Source organism: Rhinatrema bivittatum, chromosome 12 (genome assembly GCF_901001135.1).
Source record: "Rhinatrema bivittatum chromosome 12, aRhiBiv1.1, whole genome shotgun sequence".
NCBI lineage: Eukaryota > Metazoa > Chordata > Amphibia > Gymnophiona > Rhinatrematidae > Rhinatrema > Rhinatrema bivittatum.
The window spans coordinates 72,247,667-72,274,756 of NC_042626.1; the positions used below are offsets into that span (position 1 = coordinate 72,247,667).

The 27,090-nt window shown below is 48.3% G+C and overlaps 1 long non-coding RNA gene across 3 annotated transcripts in view; it reads right to left on the reverse strand.

Moving 5' to 3' along the window:
* Positions 1-5,966: 5,966 nt before the first annotated feature.
* LOC115074192 overlaps positions 5,967-27,090 on the reverse strand; it is a 33,926-nt gene continuing 12,802 nt past the window's right edge. For all 3 annotated transcript variants that reach the window (XR_003852205.1, XR_003852204.1, XR_003852206.1), the window contains one exon: positions 5,967-6,426. This is a non-coding gene — a long non-coding RNA (uncharacterized LOC115074192). The remainder of the gene's footprint in view (positions 6,427-27,090) is intronic.

The following is a 27,090-nucleotide window of genomic DNA, read 5'->3' on the forward strand; positions in this document are numbered from 1 at the left end:
AATTTCCTACCAATTTTCTCTGCTCCTAGTTGTACTTTTCCCTGTTTTATTGTAACTGTAATTGTTTTCTTTCAGCACCTGTTATTTATTTCGTTCACTGTAACTTTTATCACTCCCCCTGTTTATTGTAAACCGGCATGATGTGATACTCTCACGAATGCCGGTATAGAAAAAAAACTAAAATAAATAAATAAATAAATAAATCTCTTATGTTTTCATGATCCCTAGCAGTTTTGTTTGAATTAGATAAATTGCTTTTGGTTTTTATGCTTATTTATTGATATTGTTTATTTATTGATTTTTATTTTTTATGCTTATTAATTTTTATTTAAATGTTCACTGCATTGATGTTTCATTACGATTCTGTGGTCACTCAAGAATTAAATAAACTAAAACAGACTGGATGACCCAATTGGTCTTTACCTGCTGTCATCTACTATATTGCGGTGTTTATCAATTAAAGTGGGTTAGCCTGAGCAAGAAGATAAGACGTGCCATGCTGAGTCAGAACAACATACTGTCTTCAGTGACCAATCTGGATCTCAAATACCCGGCAAAGCAAAAGAATAGATCCATTCCTTATTGCTCACACCTAGGGATAAAAGCAGTGGCTTTCTCATTCTTTTCCATTCAAACCTCTTTTAAACCCTGCTCTGTAGCTTTGCTCAGTGGCGGTATCGTAGCCAATAAAGTTTATCAGAGGCACAATTATTACTAATTAAACCTTGCTAAGCTAGATAGTGTGACCACATCCACTGGCAATAAACTCCACAGCATGATTGTGCGGAGAGTGAAAAAATACTTTCTCCAATTTCTTTTGCTGGTTTTTGGTTTCATGATGTGTCACTTAGTTTTAGTACAATTTAAAAGGGTAAGTAACGGTTTCGTATTTACCTGTTGCACAATGCACACCACTCGTGATATCATAGCCATCTGTTCTCCAAGTTGAAGAGCCCTAACCTCTTTAGCTTCCTTTCATAAGGGACCCGTTCCATCTCCTTTATCTGCACCTTTTCAGAACTGTACCCAGTGCTCAAGGTGCGGTCATATCATGGACTGATAGAGAGGCGATACGGCCTTCTCCATTCCTTTCCGAATCACTTCTAACATTCTATTTGCTTGTGTGTACATAACACCACCAAAATTCTTTCCTGGGCGAGGACTCCCAATATGGAAACCAGCATTGTGTAGCTCCGCTATAGTTTGGATAGTCCATCCCCCCCGATACGCATCACTTTGCACTTGCACACATTATATCTCATCTGCCAATTAGATGCTCAGCCCACCAGTCTCCCAAGGTCCTTCTGTGGTTCCTTGTTTAATCTGCAAATCTGATCACCTCACTTGTTGCTCCCTTTTCCAGATCATTTATGAATGTGTTAAACATCACAGGTCCCAGTCCCTGGGCACTTCATTGTTATCTTACACCATTGGAAAAACCAATCACTTCCTGTCTTTTAACCAATCTACCAAACTACAACAGGACATTACCTGCCACTTCATGACCTTTTAATTTCCTGAGGAGTTTTTTACGATGAACACTGGCAAATGCCTTTTTAAAATTCAGATTCTCATTATCAACTAGCTCACCCCTATCCACTTGTTTATTAACACCTTCAAAAAATCAAATAGATTATTGCTAAGGCAAGACTTCCCTCTACTAACTTCATGTTGACTCCTCCCCAATAAGTCATGTCTACTTGTATGGTTAGTACATTTGTTTTAAGAAAGGCTTCTACCATTTTGCCTCGCACAGACATCAGATGCAATAGTCTATAGTTACATCAACCACTCTACAGTCTTTAGGTACTGTGGAAGACTTTTAAAGTAGCTTACATAATACTAGTAACAGGTCTGTGATTTCATATTTGAGTTCTTTTAGAACTCTGGGGCGAATACCATCCAGTCCTGGCGATTTATTACTCTTTAGTTTGTCTATTTTCTCTATTACTTCCATTTTCACAGAGATTTGCTTCAGTGCCTCTAAATCATCGCCAAAGAATGCATCCAGTGTGGGTATCTGCCCAACATCCTCCTCAGTGAACAATTAAGCAAAGAATTAATTTAGTTTTTCTGCTATGGCCTTGTCATTTCTGAGCACCCCTTTTACACCTTGGCCATCTAGCAGTCTAACTGCCTCCCTCAAAGGTTTCTTGCTTCGAATGTACTTGAAAAAGTTTTTATTATTAGATTTCACCTCTATGGCTAGCGAAGTTTCAAATTCTCTGTTGGCCTGCCTTATTAATGATTTACATAAAACTTGCCATGGTTTATGATCTTTCCTATTTTCTACAGTTGGAACAGCTTTTCATTTTTTCTAAGATGACCTTTTGGCTTTGACTGCCTCTTTCACATTACTATTTAACCATGCTGGCAACTGTCTTCCTTCAATCTTTTTTTAATGTGTGGAATACATTTTATCTGGACTTCCAAGATGGTATTTTTTAACAATGTCCATGCCTCACGCAAACTTTTAACCCTTGCAACTATTTTCCTCATTTTATCAGTCTCCCTTTTTAAAGTTAAATGCTTCTGCAGTAGTTTTACATAACGTCTTCCAGTAAACTAAATATATTACTATTTTGAAATTCCTCCTTTTTTGCTGTTAATCGTCTTATTTAGCAACATATGAAAAAACTGTCATGCCAATAGTGTTACCTGAAGCTGTTAGAGGTATTTTTGGCTCCATAGCTCTTCACTCACACTATTCTAGAGATTGTAGATGCTCAGAGAGCTTCAGAGCCCAGTCCAGCGAAAGGATTTCCAGCCCAGTCCAGAGATGCTACCTGAAGTGACCCCACAAAATATCAGTTTCACTTCCAATGGATTTCATTTCTTTTCTACTTTCAAATCATCATACTAGAAAAGAAGGGGGGTGCTGTGGGACATGAGTGAGGTGCATTGGCAGATGTGCATGTCAGCATTCCAGTACTGGATCAGCAGGGGGTGCTATAGGGAGTGGGGTGTATTTGTAGAGTTGTATGTGTGAGAGCCTCTGTACTGGAGTAGCAGGGGTTGCTACAGGGCTGTTAAAAGGGAAACTAGGATTTTATCTTTCAAACTCCCTAGAGACCTTAGTACAAAGATTTTTCCTATCAAACTCCATCAAAGGCTGCATGCTCGACCTTTAGATCAAACTCCAATCCCTCTCATCCACACCAAGGATAGCAGAAGCTGTGCTGAGCCTCCCAAAGGAGCCTGCAGCCCATCAACCCCGATTATAAGGAATGATCTCAGCAGTCAGCGCTGAGCTCCCAGAAATCCGCACACATGCCCCCAACACCCTCCTGCTCTGAGTAACATTGAGGTCTGCCTTTAAGGACATTGCTGTGAATATTTTGTCTAGAGGCAGTGGGTACAAATTTAAAATCAATACACAGTGTTGCTCCACTCCATGTGCCTTAAGCCCCCACATAGAGCCAGGAAAGATGTTTTATTTTTCACGCGTTCCCATTTACTCTCACCCTTTCCCGCCTCCCTGATGCCTTTTTCTCCGAGGGACATTAATGCATTGCTTTCTTTCCTCTCCAGTTAGACAGACTACATCTTCTGCCATTCAGGAAGGGCACGCTGGATTTCTAACCTCCAGACAATGCATTCTGGCACCTATAGCCTACATTTAAATAAGTATCAAGTGCCAAAATACTTTGGGACCAGGAGTTACAATCCTCTCCAGCATGAACCTGAGAACTGACCTTGCCTTTGGCAAGTTGGGAAGTCACTATAGTGGGGTTAGAACCTTGGCCCAAAATCAGATTTTGTGGAAGCAGAAGAGGATAAGGCTAGAGCAGGTTGCCCAGGACAGAAACTGGAGGTGGGGTTAGTTGGTACCAGAATGAGAGTCTGCCCCCATCCTGGGCCTATGTCTCTTCCCCCTCCCTCCTACATTTTGCCATGCAGGATGCTGTACCCATGTCTATCCTTTGTGGGGGGGGGGGGGGCATGTCACCCATTCAAATAGGAAGGCCCTCTGCATACCTGATGCCCCCCCTGCACAGCTGGCCCTCTGCATGCCTGATGCCCCCCCTGAACAGCTGGCCCTCTGCATACCTGATGCCCCCCTGCACAGCTGGCCCACTGCATGCCTGATGCCCCCGGCACAGCTGGCCCTCGGCATGCCTGATGCCCCCCCTGCACAGCTGGCCCTCGGCATGCCTGATGCCCCCCTGCACAGCTGGCCCTCTGCATGCCGGATGCCCCCCCCTGCACAGCTGGCCTTCTGCATGCCGGATGCCCCCCCTGCACAGCTGGCCCTCTGCATGCCGGATGCCCCCCCCCTGCACAGCTGGCCCTCTGCATGCCTGATGCCCTCCTGCACAGCTGGCCCTCTGCATGCCTGATGCCCCCCCCTGCACAGCTGGCCCTCTGCATACCTGATGCCCCCCCTGCACAGCTGGCCCTCTGCATACCTGATGCCCCCCCTGCACAGCTGGCCCTCTGCATGCCTGATGCCCCCCCTGCACAGCTGGCCCTCTGCATGCCTGATGCCCCCCCTATGCCTGATGCCCTCCTGCACAGCTGGCCCTCTGCATGCCTGATGCCCCCCCTGCACAGCTGGCCCTCTGCATGCCTGATGCCCCCCCTGCACAGCTGGCCCTCTGCATGCCTGATGCCCCCCCTGAACAGCTGGCCCTCTGCATGCCTGATGCCCCCCCTGAACAGCTGGCCCTCTGCATGCCTGATGCCCCCCTGCACAGCTGGCCCTCTGCATGCCTGATGCCCCCCCTATGCCTGATGCCCTCCTGCACAGCTGGCCCTCTGCATGCCTGATGCCCCCCCTGCACAGCTGGCCCTCTGCATGCCTGATGCCCCCCCCTGAACAGCTGGCCCTCTGCATGCCTGATGCCCCCCTGCACGCCTGATGCCCCCCTGCACAGCTGGGCTATTTACATAATGTCTGGGGAATCTTTGCAGGCAGCCATAACCTAGAGAGGCTTTGTCTTCCCTCTCTCCTGCCGTCTGGCACCTTGGGCCCGGTTATCACTGCTTGTTCCCCTCATCCCAGGCTCCCTCAGATTGATTCTCCTTGGAAAGGAAGATGAAAGGGTACATATGAATGCCCCCAAGGACAGGGAAGACAATTTCTCAAGAAGACAAGTGTAGTATCATTTTGCTGAAGAAACCCGAGAAATAACCAAAACCAGATGGTGGAGAAATCCTCCAGGGAATACATTCTTTCATTTTATAACAAACTCTCTCTGATGGGGCGGGGAGACCCTCCCTGCCTTTCCTAGTGGATTGAGACTTCCTACACCTCTCCCTCTGCATTTGAGATAAGGACTTGGAGATTCCTGGGACACAGGAGGTGAGACTTGCACCCCAAGCAGAGATAAGCTGCCTGACAGATTTATCCTGTGCTGTAAGGGGAAAGCTGCCTCGAGGCCTTGAATGCTGTTGGCGTAAGACTATTTTTAGGATTGTGTATTAAAAAGAGATGATGTCTGTGGTTAAATAAGAGGCAGGCAGCTCTCAATGGCTCTGGAAAGGGTAGCCCTGAGGGAAAAGGTGAATACTGGAGGGCCCCAGGGATCTGTTCTGGGAGCACTGGAAACCGGGACAATGAATGAGGGGATCTAATTTGCCAATGACACCAAAATATTAAAAAATTATTAATTCACAAGAGGAGTGTGAGAAATTGCAAAACTGGGAGACTGGGCATGCAAATAACACCACAATGCAAGATTCCACATTAGGAATCGCCAAGAAAGCAGACTGCTAGGGATTATTAGGGGAGGAATGCAGGAATAGCGACCAGGTGACCAACTTTAATTATTGGAAAGAATTGATGAAGGAATAGGCTGCATTGGAGTTATTGCGTCAAAAGGATTTCATTGCACGTAAGCATTTCTGAAGTTAAGGGGATATTTCTGTGTGAAAGGTTACTTCGTTTGGTTGAGAGGGTCCTATGACTGAGGTAGAGCGCAATCTTTGAACTTTATATTTATTTATTTATTAGTTTTTGTATACCGGCATTCATGTAAAACATATCACGTCGGTTTACATTTACACTACAAACGTTTATTGTGAGTGGTTGAATGGTGTGCTGGAGTGTGTGGATGTGTCTTACAGGGGAGGGTACACATGGGAGAAAAAATCAAAATAATCGAGTGACTGTATAAAGTTCTCAAACATGTTTTGTTATGTGCTATGGACATAAAGTGTATTCAATGTTACCAATAAACAGATTTAAAAAAAACAAAAAACAAAGAATGGAGAATAAAACAGAGAACATCATAATACAAAGTAACATAGTAATGATGGCAGATAAAGAACAAATTTAGTCTGTCCAACAATTTGCTTATGGCAGTAACTGCCTCTCCATGCAGGTTACCTCCATGTGGTCTGTGAAGAGTAGTAAATGCTGTTCCGTATGGTTCCATGGTGCGCCCTCATCTTGAGTATTGTATTCAATTCTGGTCTCCACATCTCAAAAAAGATACAGCAGAATTAGAAAAGGTACAGAGAAAGGCAAGCAAAATGATAAAGGAGATGGAACAATTCCCCTATGAAGAAAGGCTAAAGAGGTTAAGACTTCAGCTTGGAGAAGACATGGATGAGGGGAGATATGATAGAGGTTTGTAAAATAATGAGTGGATTGGAACGAGAAAACATGAATAAGTTGTTTACTCTTTCGAAAAGTACAAAGACCAGGGAACACAATGAAGTTACTAAGTTGTACATTTAAAACTAATGAGAGAAAATATTTTTTTTACTCAACGCATAATTAAACTCTGGAATTTGTTGCCAGAGGATGTGGTGAAAGCTGGTACTGTAGCTCAGTTTAAAAAAGGTTTGGATAAGTTCCTGGAAGAAAAGTCCCTTTTTTTTAAAAAGGAGTTGCAGAAATCCATGGGATCAGCCACATGGAATCTGTCTACCCCTTGTGCTCTTGCTAGGTATTTGTGACCTGGATTGGCCACTTTTGGAAACAGGATACTGGGCCTGATGAACCTTTGGTCTGACCCAGTAATGCAAATTCTTATGTTTTGTGACATTGTCTAGGAAAAAGCTCAGTGACCAGTTGCGGTTAGAAGTCCAAGCCATGGGCAGGAATGTGGTTGCAGGGTAAATGGGAATTAACCCTGGCCTTATCTGAGGGGGAAGGTCCAGCAGGAATATTAATAAATACCAAGAAACGCATGAGAGTTGTCCTGCTTCATCTCTTACAGCCCTGGTGTGAGGATATATTAAACACAGGGTTACAGACAGAAGCCACAGGGAGGGAAGTCAAACAGCTGAAATGAAGGAGAGAGAGCAAGGAGCCAGGCTGACTGCCACCAATCTCACCCCCCCCCCCCCCCTCAACACCAGAGGGCCTCAAGCTCCCTCTGCCAGACCCCAGCAAACTGCACCAGCTCCTGCTGCTGGGACACAGCTGGAAGAAGCTGCTAGGTACACTAATACTTGTCCACAAGAAGTCACCCCCACATATGTGGCATGCACATACAGAGAAACACACATTATATATTCAATGCCCTGCACGCAAACATTCTCCCCAATTCCAGCTGGTACCCAGCAAACCTAGCCCGGGGCGCCCTCCAGCAGACTACTTCCCCTTTCTCTGCCTGAGGTTTCGGCTTTTCCTGTCACAGAGGGCTCCGCACCCATGCAGCTGTTTCACAACCCCAGGCAAGGCAGGGGTAAACACGGCTCGTTCCCACGATGATGGAAAGGGAACCAGACAGCCCCCAGCCCCGAACCTTCTGGAGGGTTAGCCCCGCCTGGCCACGGGGAGGATATTATCTGTCTGTGCCCCTCCTCTCTCCTCCAGCCTGGCCACGGGGAGGATATTATCTGTCTGTTACTAGAAGGATCACTGAAAAAGAGAAGCTCTGGGCAGAATGGCACATGCGTCCTCCAGGCTCACTAGGGCTGCTCTTACTGTTCTGCATATACTCACGGCCGGCATCCATGTCCGTGCCCTCTACACCTAATCATACCCTCTTTTCACCGCCTCTATTCTTCATCTCCATTCTCTGCCTCCAGATCCCAGGGCAGAGGCTAAATCTCTTCAAGAAGAGAGATTCCTTCTAGTTTTCCAAGACTTTCTCCACACAGCTCAGAAGATGACCTCAGGACACCACTTCCACTTAGAAAAAGCAACAACGAGGGTCTCTCCAGTGGCAAGAGCTGTCTGCTGCCACACGGAGGACCCTGGCTCAGTTCCTGGGCTGGCCGGAGATGGAGATGCTGTGGTCGCAGTGCTGGCAGTTCCTGGGGTAAGGAAGTCCCAGCCAAGAGGGCCGGACTTGGGCTCCACGTTAGGCAGCCTCCCGGTGGAACTGTAGCGTGTGGCCCCTTATCGGCATTGCGATGGCTGGGTCGAGTCTGGAGGGGAAAATCTCGGGGTAGCTGTAATTAAGATCTCATGATGCCAAAGCCTAAGACAGGCTGCTCCTGATCAAGCTAGAAGTCCAATCTATGTTTTAATTTGATGCTATAATTTCCTACTTAATGTTTTGAACTGTTTCACTGTATTCTGTCCTCAATACTATATTTGATGACAATTCTGTTTTCTGTAAACTGATGTGATATTCTGAATTGAATGTCGGTATAAAAAAATAAATAAATAAAGAGAGAAGGAAACACTGCCGGGATATAAAAAAAAAAAAAGCACAGCGCACATTTTCTATAGAAGCATCACTGCACTCCATTGCTCTGCAAGATGAAGAGGTGGGAGGGAGAATAGGTGGAGGGGAATGAATGGAGGACTGGTTAATAAACAGATCGGTGGATACAGGCTAAGAGGCCGGAATCAGGAAGGCACAACAGATGGCGAGATCTGTAGATGAAGCAATGACAGACAAATGAAGTCCTGGGGAGGGCCGTGCAGATGGATGATGCTCATGCACAAGCTATTGAACTTCCAGGTTTCACTCTGGATAGGGGCCATGTTGCATAGGCACAATCCTCCACGAGCTTTGACATCCGCTCAACCTGGTCTGCCTGATATACCCTCCTTGTGGCTGGCACATCTTTCTGAGGCTGGAAAGCCCAATTTTTGGAATACATTACCTGAGCAATTACATACAATGACATGTATGTGGACTTTCAGGAAACAGTTTAAAATCTACTTGTTTCAGCAAGCATTTGATTACGCTGAATAGGATGCATTTTTGGTTATGTAGTGTCCAGGACTTTTTTTTATGGTTGTAGCTATTTAGTTTTGTTCAATTGTTTTTTGTTGTGGCAGTCAAGTTTATGATGTAATTTTTAGGATTGTTGTGGTGTACCCCATCTTCAACTGTTGATGAGTATGGGCTATGAATTTTTAAAAGACAGATGACTGGAGAAGGCTTCTGGTTCTTGGCAAGGTAGATGGATAGGTGGAGAAAGGGATTCCCTTCTATGGAGAGCTATGTGTTAAATGATGAGAGATTCCCTTCTATAAACTATGTGTAGATGGGCGAGAGATTCTCTTCTATGGTGAGCTATGTGTAGATGAACGATTGAAGAAAGCGCAGTTGCTTACCTGTAACAGGTGTTCTCCTAGGACAGCAGGATGTTAGTGGGTGACATCATCTAATGGAGCCCGACACAGAAAACTTCTGTCAAAGTTTCAAGAAACTTTGGCCAGCAGACCGAGCATGCCCAGACTGCCGCTATCCGCTCATCCACGTGAGGTCCCCCTTCAGTCTTATAACATAGCAAAAATACAAGCAAAAAAATAAAACAACAAACCAACATCGTGGGGAGGTGGGTGGGATTCCAGAGGACTAACATCCTGCTGTCCTAAGAGAACACCTGTTACAGGTAAGCAGCTGTGCTTTCTCCTAGGACAAGCAGGATGGTAGTCCTCACATGTGGGTGATTACAGAGCTCCAGACAGCCCCACGCAATCAGAGAGACCAACAGTGGCCGAACAAGGCGCCAATGGGCACAACACAACTGCGGCACTGTGGGGAAAACAGGGGTGGTTTGGTCCCACAAGGAGCGCGAGTAGAGACAGTTGGGTTCAGGTCTGGAACAGGCTGCAGAGGACGGACTGACCAAAGGCACTGTCCTGATGGCTATCCCTGTCAAGGCAGTAGTGAGCTGCGAACGTGTGGAGAGAACTCCAGGTCGCAGCCCGGCAAATCTCTGTGACGGGAACTGCAAGCAAATGGGCCACCGATGCTGCCATGGCCTGCACAGAGTGAGCCTTCATGCTGCCGGCTAGCTGGAGCCCTGCTCGCTGATAGCAGAAGGCAATGCCATCCGCCAGCCAGTTTGATAGGGCTTGCTTCCTCACCACCGCCCCCAGCCTGTTGGGGTCAAAAGACACAAAGAGCTGGGTGGACTGTCTGTGGCTCGCTGTGTGGTCTAGGTAAAAAGCCAGCGCCCGTTTACAGTCCAAGGTGTGGAGAGCGCGTTCCCCTGGGTGGGAATGTGGCCTCGTAAAGAAGGTGAGCAGAACGATGGACTGATTGTTGTGGAAATCAGTCACCACCTTGGGCAAGAATTTAAGATGCGTATGCAAGGCCAAACGGTTGTGGAAGAACCTCATGTATGGTGCGCGTACGTAACCAGGGCCTGAAGCTCGCTGATTCTGCACGTGGAAGTGATCGCCACCAGGAATATGACTTTCCAGATGTGGAACTTCAGACCACAAGACTGCAGGGGCTCAAAGGGAGGCCGCATCAGTCTTGCCAAGACCACGTTGAGGTCCCAGGATGCTGCCGGAGGCCAGTTGAAGGAGACCCCACATGAAGTGGCCAACCAGGGGCTGGACCGAAACAGGCGTGCCAGCAACACCTCGGTAGTACGCGCTGATGGAACTGCTCTGTAGCCTAGACTCAGACAAGTGCCACAGGTAGTCCAGCAGCTGAGGGAGAGAGCAGGCGAAGGTGTCCAACCTATGCCCTCCACACCAGATGGAAAAAAGTTGGTTTAGGACTTCCTAGTCAAAGGTTTCCGAGACTTGATCAGGACCCTAGAAACACAATCCGAGAGCTGTAATGGCTGGAGGATCAGGTGCTCAACATCCAAGCCGTGAGGGCTAGCACCCAGAGATTCGGGTGGCACAGGGTGCCCTCTGTTATGAGGTTGGGCGCTGTCCCCAACGGGATAAGTGCATGCACCAAGTCCTGTAGGAGTGGAAACCAAACCTGCCGAGGCCAGGAGGGTGCCTCAAGAATCATGATCCCCCCGTCCTCCTGAAGTTTCGACAGGATCTTGGAGAGGAGCGGGAGAGGCAGGTATGCATCCAGGAGGCCTTGCTCCCAATAAAAGGGAGAAGGCATCGCAGGCCGGATGGCCGTTCTCCGCTACTAGGGAGCAGAACTTGCTCACCTTGTGATTGAGAGGGGAGACAAACAGGTCCATATCCGGCATACTCCAGCGGCAGAATAATTCAGCCACTACCACAGGGTTGAGGGACCGGCTGGAAGGACCGGCTGAGGCGATCTGCCAGCGTGTTGGGGTGACTTGGCACGTAGGTCGCCCGCAGATACATCTCTTGGGAGAGGGTCCAGTTCCAAACCTGCACCACCTCCTGGCAGAGGAGGAACGAGCCCGTGCCACCCTGCTTGTTGATGTACCACATCATGACCTGGTTGTCCGTCCGAATAAGGACCTCCTTTGATGACAACTGATCCCGAAATGCCCACAGAGTGTATCGTATCCCTCGAAGCTCCAGAAAATTTATCTGGCAGCATGCTTCAGCGGCTGTCCAAAGGCCATGAGTGTGTAGACCATTCATGTGGGCTCCCCACTCCTGAGGAGAAGCATCAGTGATGAGGGTCACTTGGGACGGCGCAGGCTGGAAGGGAAGTTCGCGTTCTAGATTGGGAAGGGTTTCCCACCAGGCCAAGGATAGCTTGAGAGGGTCCGTGATTGTGATCAGAGCCTCTAAATCCTGGGATGCTTGCTATCACTGGAGACCGCAAGACCCACTGAGGGGTCCACATGTGGAGGTGGGCCAAGCCCATCACATGGACGGAGGCTGCCAGCAGACGGAGTAGAAGGTGGGCTGACACCCTTCCGCTGCTGCGGATGAGGGTGGCCAGCAAGGAAAGGGTGACCACCCGATCCTTGGGCAAGAAAGCTTTCGCTTGTGTCATGTCCAACCTGGCGCCTATGAAGTCCAGCTGCTGGGACTGGCAGAGGTACAACTTGGGGAAGCTCATCATGAATCCCAAAGTCTGCACGATCTGAACTGTCAGGGCCAGAGCTTGCAAGGCTCTGGAGCAGGAGTCGCTTCTGACCATCCAGTCGTCCAGGTACGGGAACACATGGACCGAGCGACACCTGAGGTAGGCAGCCACCACCACCAAGCATTTGGTGAAGACGCAGGGGGCTGATGCCAACCCAAAGGGCAGCACTCTATATTGAAAATGTGCATTCCCCACCATGAAGCGGAGGTATTTCCTGTGGCTGGGGACAATCCCAATGTGTGCGTATGCAACCTTCAGGTTGTGGGAACAGAGCCGGTCTCCTCTTCAGAGGAGGGGGATCAGCGTGCCCAGGGAGACCATCTTGAATTTTTCTCTTACGAGAAACCTGTTCAGCGCCCTGAGGTCGAGGATGGGACGCAAGCCACATTCCTTTTTAGGATGAGGAAATACCTTGAGTAGAACCCTTGACCCTGCTGTCTGCGAGGGACCGGTTCCACTGCGCCGCTGCAAGGAGGGAGGAGAGTTCTCTTTGAAGAACGACCAAATGGGCAGATGAACCCCACGAAGGAAATGGGGCAGAGGTCCCCGGGAGCCGTCTGAAGTGCAGATAGTATCCCTGGCGTACGATGGAAAGGACCCAATGGTCCGACATGATCCCTTCCCAGCACCAGGCGAAGCTGAGAAACCTGCCGCCGACCGGGGGATTGGGTGCCAGGGGAACTGCCAGCTGACTTGTGCTCCCTCGCTGCCAGTCAAAAGCCCATAGCCGGGGTTTGCTGGAGCACTGGTTGGGGTCTGGGGGCTTGCTGTTGGCGGGGGCGACCCCTAGAACTGGTCTGGGGCATGCGCGTCCAAGCAGCCAGAGGGTAATACTTTCGCTGCCAGTAGAAGGATTTGCGAGAGCCTGGCCTGGAGGATTTCCTGGCTGAGGATGGCCCCTCTGAGGGACTAGCGGATAGCTGCTGGAGGGTGTCATGATGGTCCTTCAGCTGTGCCATCACATCCCGGACCTTGTCCCCGAACAGGTTCTTGCCTGTATATGGGAGGTCGGCGAGCCTATCCTGGACCTCCGGCCAGAGGTCCGAGGCCCTGAGCTAAGCCATCTGTCTGGCACTGATGCCTATGGCTGCTAAGCGGGCTGCAGTTTCAAACACATCGTTGGTGGGTCGCACCTCATGTTTCCCTGCTTCCAGACCCAGAGAAGTAATGGCAGCAAGCGCTTCCTGCTGCTGCTGGGGAAGACCCTCTGCAAAATCGTGGACTCGCTTCCAGAGATTGCGGTTATATTGGGTCATGTAAAGTTGGTAAGCCGCAATGCGGTCGACAAGCATGGCACCTTGGAAGATCTTTCTCCCTATGGCATCAAGTTCCCTATGCTCCCATCCCGGAGGAGCGGAGGCATGGGTACGGGAGCGCCGGGCCTTCTTCAGGGCGGATTCCACTACCACCAACTGGTGAGGGAGCTGCCTCTTTTCGAACCCCAGGGCCTGCTGCACCAAGTAGGTGGCATCGGCCAGTTTATTGGGGAGACAGAAATGGGGTGCTCCCACATGTGGAGGAGTAGTTCTTTAAAAATGTTGTGGATTGGAACTGCCACGATCTCTTTAGGAGCGTCAATAAACTGGAGAACCTCCAGCATCTTGTGGCGCGCATCCTTCTCTATAAGGCGTTGAAAGGGAATGGCCTCAGCCATAGCTCTAACAAACCCTGCAAACGACAGGTCCTCCAGCGGTGACCAGCACTGCTCGTCTGGGGGTGAAGGATCTGAGAGTGGATCATCGGAGTACTCGGAGGATGAGTCTGTGGAGTCATCACCCCAAGGGTCACAGGGACCCTCTTCCTCACTTGGGCCCAGGTGCTGAAGGGTAAGGGCCGTGAGGGGCATCGACCCTGGGCTTCGAAGGGCGCAAGAGTACAGATGGCACCAATGGATCCCCCGGCATCGAAGAGGTCATCGGCTGTGGTAAGCTGAAAGGGCCCGGTAGTGGTACGGGGAACCGCGGATGAGGGAACCTGGTCCCGGAGGCTTCATCCTCCTCTGAGGACCTGGGAATTGGGATCGCTCCGGTGGAGGGCATCAGTGGCCCCTTGGGCACCGGTTGCATCGGTAGGGCGCTGAGAAGGATATCCAAACACTCTAGCAAGGGTGACAGCATCGATGACAGAGGCTCGGGCACCAGTATCTCAACGCCTTGCAGCGCCTTGAGCACTACCGACTGCACCTTGCGGTCCAACTCCTCCTGGAAGTCCTGATGGAGGGGGACGAGGCATCACCGGCTCATCCTCGGGTATAGGTGGGGAACACCTTGGGCTACCAGAGGATGGGGCCTCCGGTGGCCAGTGCTGCTTCGATGGCGGCTCGGTGGCTGCTGATGCCGCTCCAGAAACATGTCGGGATGGTGACCGGTGCCAGTGCTTCTGGGAATGCTTCCGATGCTAGGCCCGGTCTTTCCCCAGCACCGAGGAAATCGATGACCCTGAGGTCTGGGGGAGGGGAGAGACCACCATGGATTGATCTCCCTTTCCTTGATCCTTGGGGGTGGAAATGAAAGGGACTGCGAGAGTCACAGACGGGGACAGCTCCCCGCGATCCTTGGGCATTGAAGCAACTGATGCAGAAGTGGAGGATTTCGGGGTCCAGAAAAGTTTCTCCATTTTGCCAAGGCGCACATGACGCCCCTTAGGTGTCATCTGATCGCACAAACGACATCTACAGACACTGTGCGAGGCCCCCAGGCAGAGGATGCAAACCTCATGCGTGTCCGTGATGGACATAGACCACGGGCACCGGGGGCACTGACGAAAACCGGTTGATGCCATGAAAAAGACCTGGAGTGCGGTTGATGGCAGACGGGAGGTGAGGAGTCGGGAATTGACTGCCAGATCGAGCAAAAATGGAAAATAACCTACCACACTGGGAGGGCACTGACTGCGAAGGGTGACTCGAAGGATTCGAGAAAAATTTTGAAAAAAAAATGTGGAGCTCCAGCAACCGCGAGGTAACTGCACCACGGAAAAGAAGAGACTGAAGGGGGACCTCGCATGGACACGCGGATAGTAGCAGGCTACTTTGACAAAAGTTTTCTGTGCCGGGCTTCATCGGATGAGGACTAGCATCCTGCTGTTTCCCTTCCTTTCAGGCAGACGCAATAAAACATGCGGCAGAGCCGGCGCTGTGAAGCGAGTGCCCACTCTCCTGACGCGTGCCCAGGCACCTCTCCTGGGCGCGCAATTTTGTATTTAAATTAGGGCCTGCGCTAATAAGGAGGCGCTAGGGACACTAGCACGTCCCTAGCGCCTCCTTATTAGCAGAAGTGGCGGCTGTCAGTGGGTCCGACAACCAATGCTTAATTTTACCGGCGTCTGTTTTCGAACCCACCGACAGCCACGGGTTCAGAAAATGGACACCGGCAAAATTGAGCATCTGTTTTTTTTGTGCCTCTGACTCAATATCGCTAGGATATTAAGTCGGAGGCTGTACAGAAAAGCAGTTTTTTCTGCTTTTCTGTACACTTTCCCGGTGCTTTCCATGGTTAACACCTGCCCTTGGTTAATTTCTGGCCACACACTTTACTTTCAGTATTCCGGGGGAATAACTAATAGGCTTATCAACATGCATTTGCATGCGATGAGCGCTATTAATTTCGGGGTGGTTGGCCGCGCGTTTTCCATGCACTATTACCCCTTCAGTATAAGGAGTAATAGCGCGGCTGAGCGCACCGTTCTGTATCGGCCTGTTTGTGAACTACATGTAGATGGATGGATGGAAAAGGAACTGGCGCAGTACACGTAAGCTGGAAAGATGAGGAAGGGTTGCTCGTTCCTGGTGAGGTATGTATAAGATGGATGGATGGAGGAAGTAGGGGTTTCCGTTTCTTGGTAAGAAACATGCAGCTGGATTCCTGGGGAAGGGTGAGTACAAGTGTGGCTTTGGAGAGGGAATGGAGTAGTTTCTAAGTGAACAGAAAGTAGAAGTGGTATGGATTGCAGAAGAGAAGACGGCAGGAGGAACAGATATGGCTAATCAATTATAAGCAGTGCAAATCACTTTTCTGCTCAATAGACTCCTTCCTGCCTTTTTCCTCCTCTCCCTGCCCTGCAGTCACTGCCTGGGTGTCACAGGGCTCCCTTCTTCTTGGGCCAGAAAGGGGAAGTTATCTCCAGGCCAGAGATAGCAGGAGGCTCCTGCAACAAAGAGATCACAGCTCCTGTTACCTCCCCCAGCGCACCCCAGGGAGTAACTGGTGCCTCTCCTCCATGACTTGCACATAAGCTGCCAGCGAGGTGCTCACTGGAAGAGGCTGCAGGAGGGGGCAGAGGGGAAAGGAGGATTTTACACAAGGCGGGAGCATGCAACAACCTTCCAGGAAACCAGGAGGTTGGAAACATCAGAATGAGGAAAGAAGGTCCTGAGCAGTGGGGGGGGGGGGGGGGGGGGGGGGGGGGGGGGGGGGTGATAAAGTGAAGCGTTTTACCCCTCTCTCCCCCAGTTCTCAGAACTGGGGGAGAGAGGGGTAAAACGTGGGACGCGCACTGAGAATTCTTGGTAGTTTGAGAGCAAGGGATAAAGCTTGGGATGAGCACAAAGGATCCTCACTAGTGAGGGGTAAAGCCTGACCACTCCTTAGTGATTGGAAAGCAAGGGGTAAAGCCTGGGATGGACACAGAGGATCTTCGGCAGTGGGGGGACATAAGAGCTGCCGTGCTGGGTCAGACCAAGGTCCTTCGAGCCCTGCATCCGGTCTCTTGACAGTGGCCAGTTTGGGTCACAAGTACTTGGCAGATTACAAAACGTAAATGTATTCCTCGCTCCTAGGGATCAGGAGTGGCTTTCTCAAGTCTACCTGGCTAATGTGTTGGGGACTTTCCTCCAGGAACTTAAACCTCTTTTATACCCGCTACCTTGACCACATCCTCTGGCAGCAGATTTCACAGCTTGTGCCCTGAGTAAAAAAATATTTTCTACGACCTGCTCTGAATCTGCTGCTTCCTAGTTTCATGGAGGGTCCCCTGGTTTATTTACTCATCCCCCCCTGTCATTATTTTATAAACTTCTGGTAGTTTGGTCTCTTTTCCAATACACAGAGCCCTACCCTGCCTCTCATCATAGGGGAGATGCTCCATCCCCTTTATCATTTTCATCACCCTCCTCTGTACCTTCTCTAGTTTCGCTCTGTTTTTCTTGAGATGGGGCGACCAGAGCTGCACACAGTGCTCAAGGTGCGGTCGCGCCATGGCTCAGTACAGAAGCAATGGGATATTCTGTGTTTATTCTCCATTCCTAACACTCTACTTGTTTTTTAATCACAACTACACACTGAGCTGAGGTTTTCAACATATTGTCCACAAGGACTCAAAGGTCTTACTCCTGGGAAGTGACTCCAGCATCATGCACTGTAGTTGGGATTATTCTTCCGCCCGCCTGCAGCACATAAAAAAAAGGCCCAGTGGGGCTGGCAGAATGATGATTTATTTAAAGCAGTAGGGGGTGGGGCCGTCAGCATGCTGATACAGAGACTTGAAGTGTGAGTGAGCCTGTGTGAGCGCCAGTGAGTGTGCGTGTGAGAAAGCTCCTGTATGTGTGAGAGGAAGAGAGTACCAGAGTATGCCAGTGAGTGTGACAGCACCAATGTGTATGAGAAAGAGAGCACCAGTGAATGTGAGAGCCTTTGTGAGGGAAAGCCTGTGAGAGTGAGGGAGACAGTGCCGGTGCGTATGTGAGAGCCTCTGTATGTTAGAGTGAGGGAGAGAGCACCAGTGAGTGTGAGAGCCTGTGAAAGTGAGGGAGAGCCTGTGTGTGGAGGTGGGGGGAGAGAGCACCAGTGAGTGAGAGAAAGCCTGTGTGTGTAAGAGAAAGATCCTGTGTGCATGAGGGAGAGCACCATTGTGTGTGTGTGTATATATATATATATATATATATATATAAGAGCCAATAAATGCAAGAAAGTCTGTGTTTGTGTGCGTGAGGGAGAGCACCATTGTGTGTGTGTGTGTGTATATATATAAGAGCCAATAAATGCAAGAAAGTCTGTGTTTGTGTGTGTGAGGGAGGGAGAGAGAAAGCGAGCCAGTGTATATAAGAAGGAGTATGCATGAGAGTGAACGTGTGTGTGTGAGGGAGAGAATGAACTAAAGAGTGCGGTGAGAGGATCAAGTGTGCAACCTTCCTCTCAGAATGACTGTAAATCAAGAATTCCCAGGTATGGAGATAAGGGGATATTTTTTACTCTTGTTTTAATTGGGCATTATTTGATGTCTGCTGTTTTGAAATGTGTTATTAGTATTGGGTAAAATTTAAAAAATTAATGTTTTTCATTATTGGATGCTATTCTATTCATCCGCTGTTTTGAAATATGTATTCTTTTTACTACTATGGTTTTACTATTATGATTTATATTTCTTAGTTTTATACTAGCTGGTGTAATATTTGCAGTTTTGCTTTTTCATACTTAGGATTGTTTCTGTTTGAATGTTAGCAGTTAGTGCTGTTTTGGTATGTGAGATTTACTAGATTGAACTGTAATTCAGTTTACTTGTGGTTTCTACAGCCAAGCCCACACCCAACATACATTACAATAGGCCTAATACTACTGTATATGGGTTCAAAATGTCCTTAGGTTTAAAATAAATAGTAGTGTGGAAGGACAGAGGCGAAAATTTTACAATGTGAGACAAACTGCTTGGAATTTTCACAAATTTCTGAAAGTTGGCAACCCCAGCTATGAGAGGTAAAGCCTGGGATAAGCACAGAGGATCCTAAGCTGTGGGGGAGTGAGGGTAAAGCCTGGGATAAGCACAGAGGATCCTTAGCTGTGGGGGAGTGAGGGGTAAAGCCTGGGATAAGCACAGAGGATCCTTAGCTGTGAGGGAGTGAGGGTAAAGCCTGGGATAAGCACAGAGGATCCTTAGCTGTGGGGGAGTGAGGGGTAAAGCCTGGGATAAGCACAGAGGATCCTTAGCTGTGGGGGGAGTGAGAGGTAAAGCCTGGGATAAGCACAGAAGATCCTTATCTGTGGGGGAGTGAGGGTAAAGCCTGGGATAAGCACAGAGGATCCTTAGCTGAGGGGGAGTGAGGGTAAAGCCTGGGATAAGCACAGAGGATCCTTAGCTGTGAGGGAGTGAGGGGTAAAGCCTGGGATAAGCACAGAGGATCCTTAGCTGTGGGGGGAGAGAGGGGTAAAGCCTGGGATAAGCACAGAGGATCCTAAGCTGTGGGGGAGTGAGGGTAAAGCCTGGGATAAGCACAGAGGATCCTTAGCTGTGGGGGAGTGAGGGGTAAAGCCTGGGATAAGCACAGAGGATCCTTAGCTGTGAGGGAGTGAGGGTAAAGCCTGGGATAAGCACAGAGGATCCTTAGCTGTGGGGGAGTGAGGGGTAAAGCCTGGGATAAGCACAGAGGATCCTTAGCTGTGGGGGGAGTGAGAGGTAAAGCCTGGGATAAGCACAGAAGATCCTTATCTGTGGGGGAGTGAGGGTAAAGCCTGGGATAAGCACAGAGGATCCTTAGCTGAGGGGGAGTGAGGGTAAAGCCTGGGATAAACACAGAGGATCCTTAGCTGTGAGGGAGTGAGGGGTAAAGCCTGGGATAAGCACAGAGGATCCTTAGCTGTGGGGGGGAGAGAGGGGTAAAGCCTGGGATAAGCACAGAGGATCCTTAGCTATGGGGGAGTGAGGGGTAAAGCGTGGGATAAGCGCAGAGGATCCTTAGCTGTGGGGGAGTGAGGGGCAAAGCCTGGGATAAGCACAGAGGATCCTTAGCTGTGAGGGAGTGAGGGGTAAAGCCTGGGTTAAGCACAGAGGATCCTTAGCTGTGGGGGAGTGAGGGGTAAAGCCTGGGATAAGCACAGAGGATCCTTAGCTGTGGGGGGAGTGAGGGGTAAAGCCTGGGATAAGCACAGAAGATCCTTATCTGTGGGGGAGTGAGGGTAAAGCCTGGGATAAGCACAGAGGATCCTTAGCTGTGGGGGAGTGAGGGTAAAGCCTGGGATAAGCACAGAGGATCCTTAGCTGTGAGGGAGTGAGGGGTAAAGCCTGGGATAAGCACCGAGGATCCTAAGCTGTGGGAGGAGTGAGAGGTAAAGCCTGGGATAAGCACAGAGGACCCTCAGAGGTGGAGAAGGTACTGTTACCATTCGGCGATCCGCGAGGCTCCCCTCTAGTATCACTGGCGTTTTCTGGCAGCAGCACGGCCCAGCGTGAGTCGCATTCAGGCTCCGCCCACCAGGGCGTGTCATCAGTTTGCACTGGAAGTTTTGAGATTTAACGCCCTGAGCCCTGCACAGCACTGCCTCGGCTTCAGGCTTGCTTGTGGCTGGTGCTCTCATTGGATTATTCTTTGTTTTGGCGTTTCTGACTCTGGACTGAGCCTTGGATTTGCCTTCTTGCTGCCTACCCACGACCCGCATTGGATTTGATTCTCCTCTTGCCTGCTGCCTCCCCTGACTCTGGACTGTACCTTGGATTGCCTTCTTGTTGCCAATTCGGCGTCTTCTCTAAGATTATCTACTGCGGCCTAAGGTAAGACTGTTGTCCTAATAAGGGATTCACTATCATATCCATAACAGTTAGCCGAGGCCATGGATCCCGTAAATCTGACAGCCTTACAGGCCATTCCCGGATTGTCTTCACGCACTCAACAGCAAGGAGTATTAGATCAAGTTACAGGAGTTTTGGAGAGACTGGCTGCTCGAATGGATGCCTTTTCTGTCGCTGCACCGGTAACCCCAGCTTCATCCTCACCACCCACCATTCTATGACTGCCACCTCCACCTCACTTCAATGGAGACCCTCAGCAGTGTCGGGGGTTTATCAATCAGTGTCGTATGCATTTCTCGCTCCAGTCCTCTTTGTTCCCCACAGATAAGACAAAGGTCACTTTTATCTTATCCCTTTTGGAAGGACCAGCCTTAGCCTGGACTTCTTCCTTCTGGGAACGAGAGGATTCCCTTTTGAATAACCTGGATCAATTCTTGAAAGACATCCGTCAGATCTTTGATGAGCCTGGACGTTCAACTTCGGCTGCTGCAGATTTATTTCAGATTTGACAAGGATCCCGATCGGTCGGGGAATACGCCATTCAGTTTCGTACTCTGGCAGCCGAGCTTCATTGGGGTGACAACAGCCTTACGGCCATATTCCGTCAGGGTCTCTCCGAGACAATCAAGGATGAGTTAGCTGGCTGGGAACCTCCAGAATCTCTAGAGGAATTGATTCGCTTGGCAATTTGACTAGACCTTTGTTTTCAGGAGAGGTCGCGATCCATTCGGCCGGCACCTGCTTTTCAACAACCTCTCGTAGTTCCCAAGGCTTCTGAACTGCAATCACCCGCGGAGGAGCCTATGCAAATCGACCAATGTCTGTTAATGCCTGAAGAACAACAACATAGAAGGCTAAATAACCTCTGTCTTTATTGCGCAGGAACGGGGCATTTCGTTAATAAATGTCCAAATAAGTCAGGAAACTCCCAGACCTAGGACTGGTAGGAGAGGCCTCCCTGGGTCATGTTATCCCCTCTCCACAAATCTTGATTCCAGTATCAATTTCTATCCATGACTGCACTATTCATTTTCAGACTTTCCTGGACTCTGGGGCGGCCGGTAACTTCATAGAAGAAGATCTAGTCCGTCGATACCCTTTCCTACTGAGCCACTGAAAATTCCCCTCACTGGTGTCTTCTGTTTCTGGACAACCACTGGAAAATAAAATCTCTCTGATTATCCAACCCATCAAAATGGCGACTGGAATACTCCATCAAGAAACCATTCAACTATGTGCTTCCCCTCCTCCGTCAACCAGGTGATCCTTGGGTTACCCTGGTTAAGATTACATCAACCCCAGGTGGATTGGGGAACCTTACAGTTGGCCAGTTGGAGTGCTTACTGTCATCAGAACTGCTTGTTGCAAGTTCTATCAGCCAGGTCCACTATCTCTTGTTCAGCAGTTATTCCATCCACTTTACCACATCAGTATGCCAGATTTGTTGATGTCTTCAGCAAACAACAAGCCGAGACTCTATCACCACACCATACCTACGACTGTGGAATAGAATTACTTCCTGGTAAGAATCCCCCCAGGGGAAGGGTTTATGCCTTGTTGGAGCCGGAGTCTGAGGCCATGAACCAGTACATCCACGAGAACCTGGGATTCATCAGACCTTCCTACTCTCCTGCAGGGGCCGGATTTTTTTTTTTTGTCAAAAAGGAAGATGGATCGCTGCAGCCATGTATTGACTACAGAGGACTCAATGCCATCACTAAAAAGAATTGGTACCCTATTCCACTTATTTCAGAACTTTTTGATCGGTTGAGAGGAGCACAAATTTTCATGAAACTAGATCTCCGGGGGGGCCTACAATTTAATCCGAATACGAGAAGGGGATGATTGGAAAACTGCTTTTAACACTCGCGATGGACATTATGAATATCTGGTAATGCCATTCGAACTGTGTAATGCCCTGGCAGTTTTTCAAACCATGATTAATGATATTTTTCAAGATCTTCTTTATTCTCATGTTATAATCTACCTTGACGACAGCTTAATTTTTTCCAAGACCAAGCACCAACATCAGATCCATATTATGCAAGTCCTTCATCACCTTCAAGACAACAGAATGTACGCAAAACTAGAAAAATGCCTTTTTCACCAAAAGGAACTACCTTTTCTAGGAAATATTGTGTCTCGAGACGGTCTACGCATGGACCCCGAGAAACTCAGAGTTGTAGTGGACTGGCCCCCAACCAGTGGGGCTCAAGGCCTTACAACAATTTTTGGGGTTCTCCAATTACTATTGCCAATTTATTTCCGGATATTCTACTTTGGTGGCGTCACTTACTGCCTTGACCAAGAAGGGAGCCCCGACTTACAACTGGCCTCCTGAGGCTGTCCATACCTTCCAATATTTAAAGGAGGAATTTATAAGAGATCCATGTTTGCATCATCCTGATCCAGCTAAACCATTTAAGGTTTAAGGTTTATTATTATTTATATACCGTCATCTCAGCGGTAGCCTTCACAACGGTTTACATTACAATAAAAAACATAGTAAGAAAGTTACAATCGTTTATAGATAGAAAAATAAAAGGTAAAATTACTAGCTTAGAGAAATAGCTTAAAAGATAAGATTACTAAAAGACAGAATAAAACTATACATATTAAGCCAATAAAATTTTAAAATATAAGTATATAGTTCCAAGATAAACTTAAGATCACCCAGAGATGGTATAGAGCTTAAGCATCTGGCTATTTCTCCACATTTATTGTGGCGTTTGATGCCTCAACCTTAGGAGTGGGAGCAATTCTTTTACAACCCTCCGAGTCAGGGAAATTACTTACTTGTGCCTATTTTTCTAAAACATTCTCTCCAGTGGAGAAGAAACAATGCTATAGGGGACCGAGAACTCTTGGCAATTAAGGCCGCACTTGAGGAATGGGGGCTAAATATACCATTAACATTTATATAGATCATAAGAATCTCGCCTATTTATCACAGGTTCAACGTTTGAATCCATGGCAAGCCCACTGGGCACTTTTCTTCAGTCGATTCAATTTTAAATTACATTTTCAGCCTTCAGAGAAGAACCTACGTGCAGATGCGCTCTCTCAGAGTTTTTTACCTGATGATACCCCTGATCTTCCCCCCCCCCCCCCCATCATATTATTGATCCGACTCAAATAATACTGGCCACCACCTTTACTGTTCCATTAGGGAAAACAGTGGTACCCAAGCGTTTAAGGTAAAGAGTTCTACGATGAGACCATGATGCCCACTTTGCTGGACATCCTGGTATATTCAGAACAAGAAATCTTATTTCTCGTCACTACTGGTGGCCGCAATGGAAATCGGATATTAAAAGATAAGAACATAAGAAAATGCCATACTGGGTCAGACCAAGGGTCCATCAAGCCCAGCATCCTGTTTCCAACAGTGGCCAATCCAGGCCATAAGAACCTGGCAAGTACCCAAAAACTAAGTCTATTCCATGTAACCATTGCTAATGGCAGTGGCTATTCTCTAAGTGAACTTAATAGCAGGTAATGGACTTCTCCTCCAAGAACTTATCCAATCCTTTTTAAACACAGCTATACTAACTGCACTAACCACATCCTCTGGCAACAAATTCCAGAGTTTAATTGTGCGTTGAGTAAAAAAGAACTTTCTCCGATTAGTTTTAATGTGCCCCATGCTAACTTCATGGAGTGCCCCCTAGTCTTTCTATTACTCGAAAGAGTAAATAACTGATTCACTTCTACCCATTCTAGACCTCTCATGATTTTAAACATCTCTATCATATCCCCCCTCAGCCATCTCTTCTCCAAGCTGAAAAGTCCTAACCTCTTTAGTCTTTCCTCATAGGGGAGCTGTTCCATTCCCCTTATCATTTTGGTAGCCCTTCTCTGTACCTTCTCCATCGCAATTATATCTTTTTTGAGATGTGGCGACCAGAATTGTACACAGTATTCAAGGTGCGGTCTCACCATGGAGCGATACAGAGGCATTATATTTTCCGTTTTATTCACCATTCCCTTTCTAATAAATTCCCAATATTCTGTTTGCTTTTTTGACTGCCGCAGCACAATGAACCGACGATTTCAATGTGTTATCCACTATGACGCCTAGATCTCTTTCTTGGGTTGTAGCACCTAATATGGAACCCAACACTGTGTAATTATAGCATGGGTTATTTTTCCCTATATGCATCACCTTGCACTTATCCACATTAAATTTCATCTATTTGGATGCCCAATTTTCCAGTCTCACAAGGTCTTCCTGCAATTTATCACAATCTGCTTGTGATTTAACTACTCTGAACAATTTTGTGTCATCTGCAAATGTGATTACCTCACTTGTATTTCTTTCCAGATCATTTATAAATATACTAGCCGTTAAGCCCGTAACAACGGGCTACATTTAAAAAAAAAAATTTCGGTCCATTTCCTTCCCACTCCCTCCCTCTCCCCCTCCCTCTCCTCCTCTATTCTCCCCCCCTTCCCTCCTCTCCCCCCTCCCCTTCCTTCCCTCCCCCTCCTCCCTCTCCTCTTCCTTCCCCCTTCCTCCCTCTCCCCTTCCTCCTCCTCCACTCTCTCCTCCCCCCTCCCCCTCACTCTCTCCTCCCCTCACTCTCTCCTCCCTCTCCTCAGTCACGCCCCCTCTCTCAATCCCCTCCCCTTTCAGATCATCCACAACCGGCAGACGGAAGATCTCCGGCGGGGGGGTGGTGTCCCTCCCACGCGCGCGGCTACTGCTCCTCCCACTCCTGCTTCTCACCGCCGCCGTTCCTGCAGCCCCAGCGCCATTTTTTTTTCAGGCATGCTCGGCTCTGACCGACGTGCTCTCTACTGCGCATTTGCAGGCCGGTCAGAGCCCATTTATAAGGTAGATTGAAAAGTAAGGGTCCCAATACAAATCCCTGAGGCACTCCACTGCCCATACCCTTCCCACTGAGAAAATTATCCATTTAATCCTACTCTCTGTTTCCTGTCTTTTAGCCAGTTTGTAATCCATGAAAGGACATCGCCACCTATCCCATGACTTTTTACTTTTCCTAGAAGCCTCTCATAGGAACTTTGTCAAATGCCTTCTGAAAATCCAAATATACTACATCTACCGGTTCACCTTTATCCACATGTTTAACAACTCCTTCAAAAAAGTGAAGCAGATTTGTGAGGCAAGACTTGCCTTGGGTAAAGCCATGCTGACTTTGTTCCATTAAACCATGTCTTTCTATATGTTCTGTGATTTTGATGTTTAGAACACATGTTGAATCTTGTCCACTTGTGCAGCTCAAAAGGTTCCACGACAGCGACCCTGTGGACTCTTGCAACCACTTCCTATTCCAGAAAAGCCTTGGACTCACATAGCCACAGATTTATTTACTGAATTTCCTCTCTCTAAGGGTAATACGGCCATTTGGGTCGTTGTAGACCGATTTTCCAGAATGGCCCATTTCATTCTACTTCCTGGACTACCCACTGCTCCAGAACTAGCTCGACTATTTCTGCAACATATTTTTCGGATTCATGGCCTGCTTTCAAGAATCGTCTTTGATAGAGGAGTCCAATTTACGGCTCGATACTGGAGGGACCTCTGCAAAAAAACTCAAAATAGAACTAAATTTTTCTTCAGCCTAACACCCCCAATCCAATGGTTTAACCAAACGCACTATTCAATCTCTCAAGAGCTTCTTACATTGCTATGTGAATAGACAACAGGACAACTGGGCATCTTTTACCTTGGGCCAAGATTGGTCACAATAATCACGTGACCCAAGCTTCAGGAGCATCACCTTTCTTTTTAGTTTTTGGGAGACACCCTTGGATTCCACTTCCCATCAGTGCGCCCTCTTCTTGTCCGGCTGTAGAACAAACTATTTGGTCCATGACTGATCTTTTGGAGGAGACCCGACGATTATTACAACAATCTTCCATTAAAGCTAAAAGACAAGCCGATAGGAGAAGGAGATTGGGGCCCCAACTTCAACCTGGGGATTTGGTGTGGCTGAGTAGTCAGAACCTCAGATTACGTACATCGTCCTTAAAATTTGCACCCAGGTTTGTTGGTCCCTTTCCCATTGAGAAACAAATCAGTGAGGTCACCTTTATACTTCAACTACCCCCTCACTACGCATCCATGATGTATTCCATATTTCATTGCTCAAACCAGCAATCTTGTCTTGGCCCTCTAGAAGGACTAGATAAACCACCTCTTCACTTATACAGGAAGACACACAATACGAGGTTAAAGAAATCTTGGAAGCCAGAAGATCTAGGGGTATTTTACAAGATTTAATCTCATGGAAAAATTACGGGCCAGAGGAGAATTCTTGGGAACCAGCCTGTAATATACAGGTGCCTCGTCTACTCCAGGAATTTCGTTTCCCTCTCAAACCTCATCCTAGAAGCGAGAGAGAGGGGCTTTGTGGGAGAGATAGTTACCATTCGACAATCTGCGAGGCAGGGGGCTCCCTCTAATATCACTGCTCTGCGGTGTTTTCCGGCG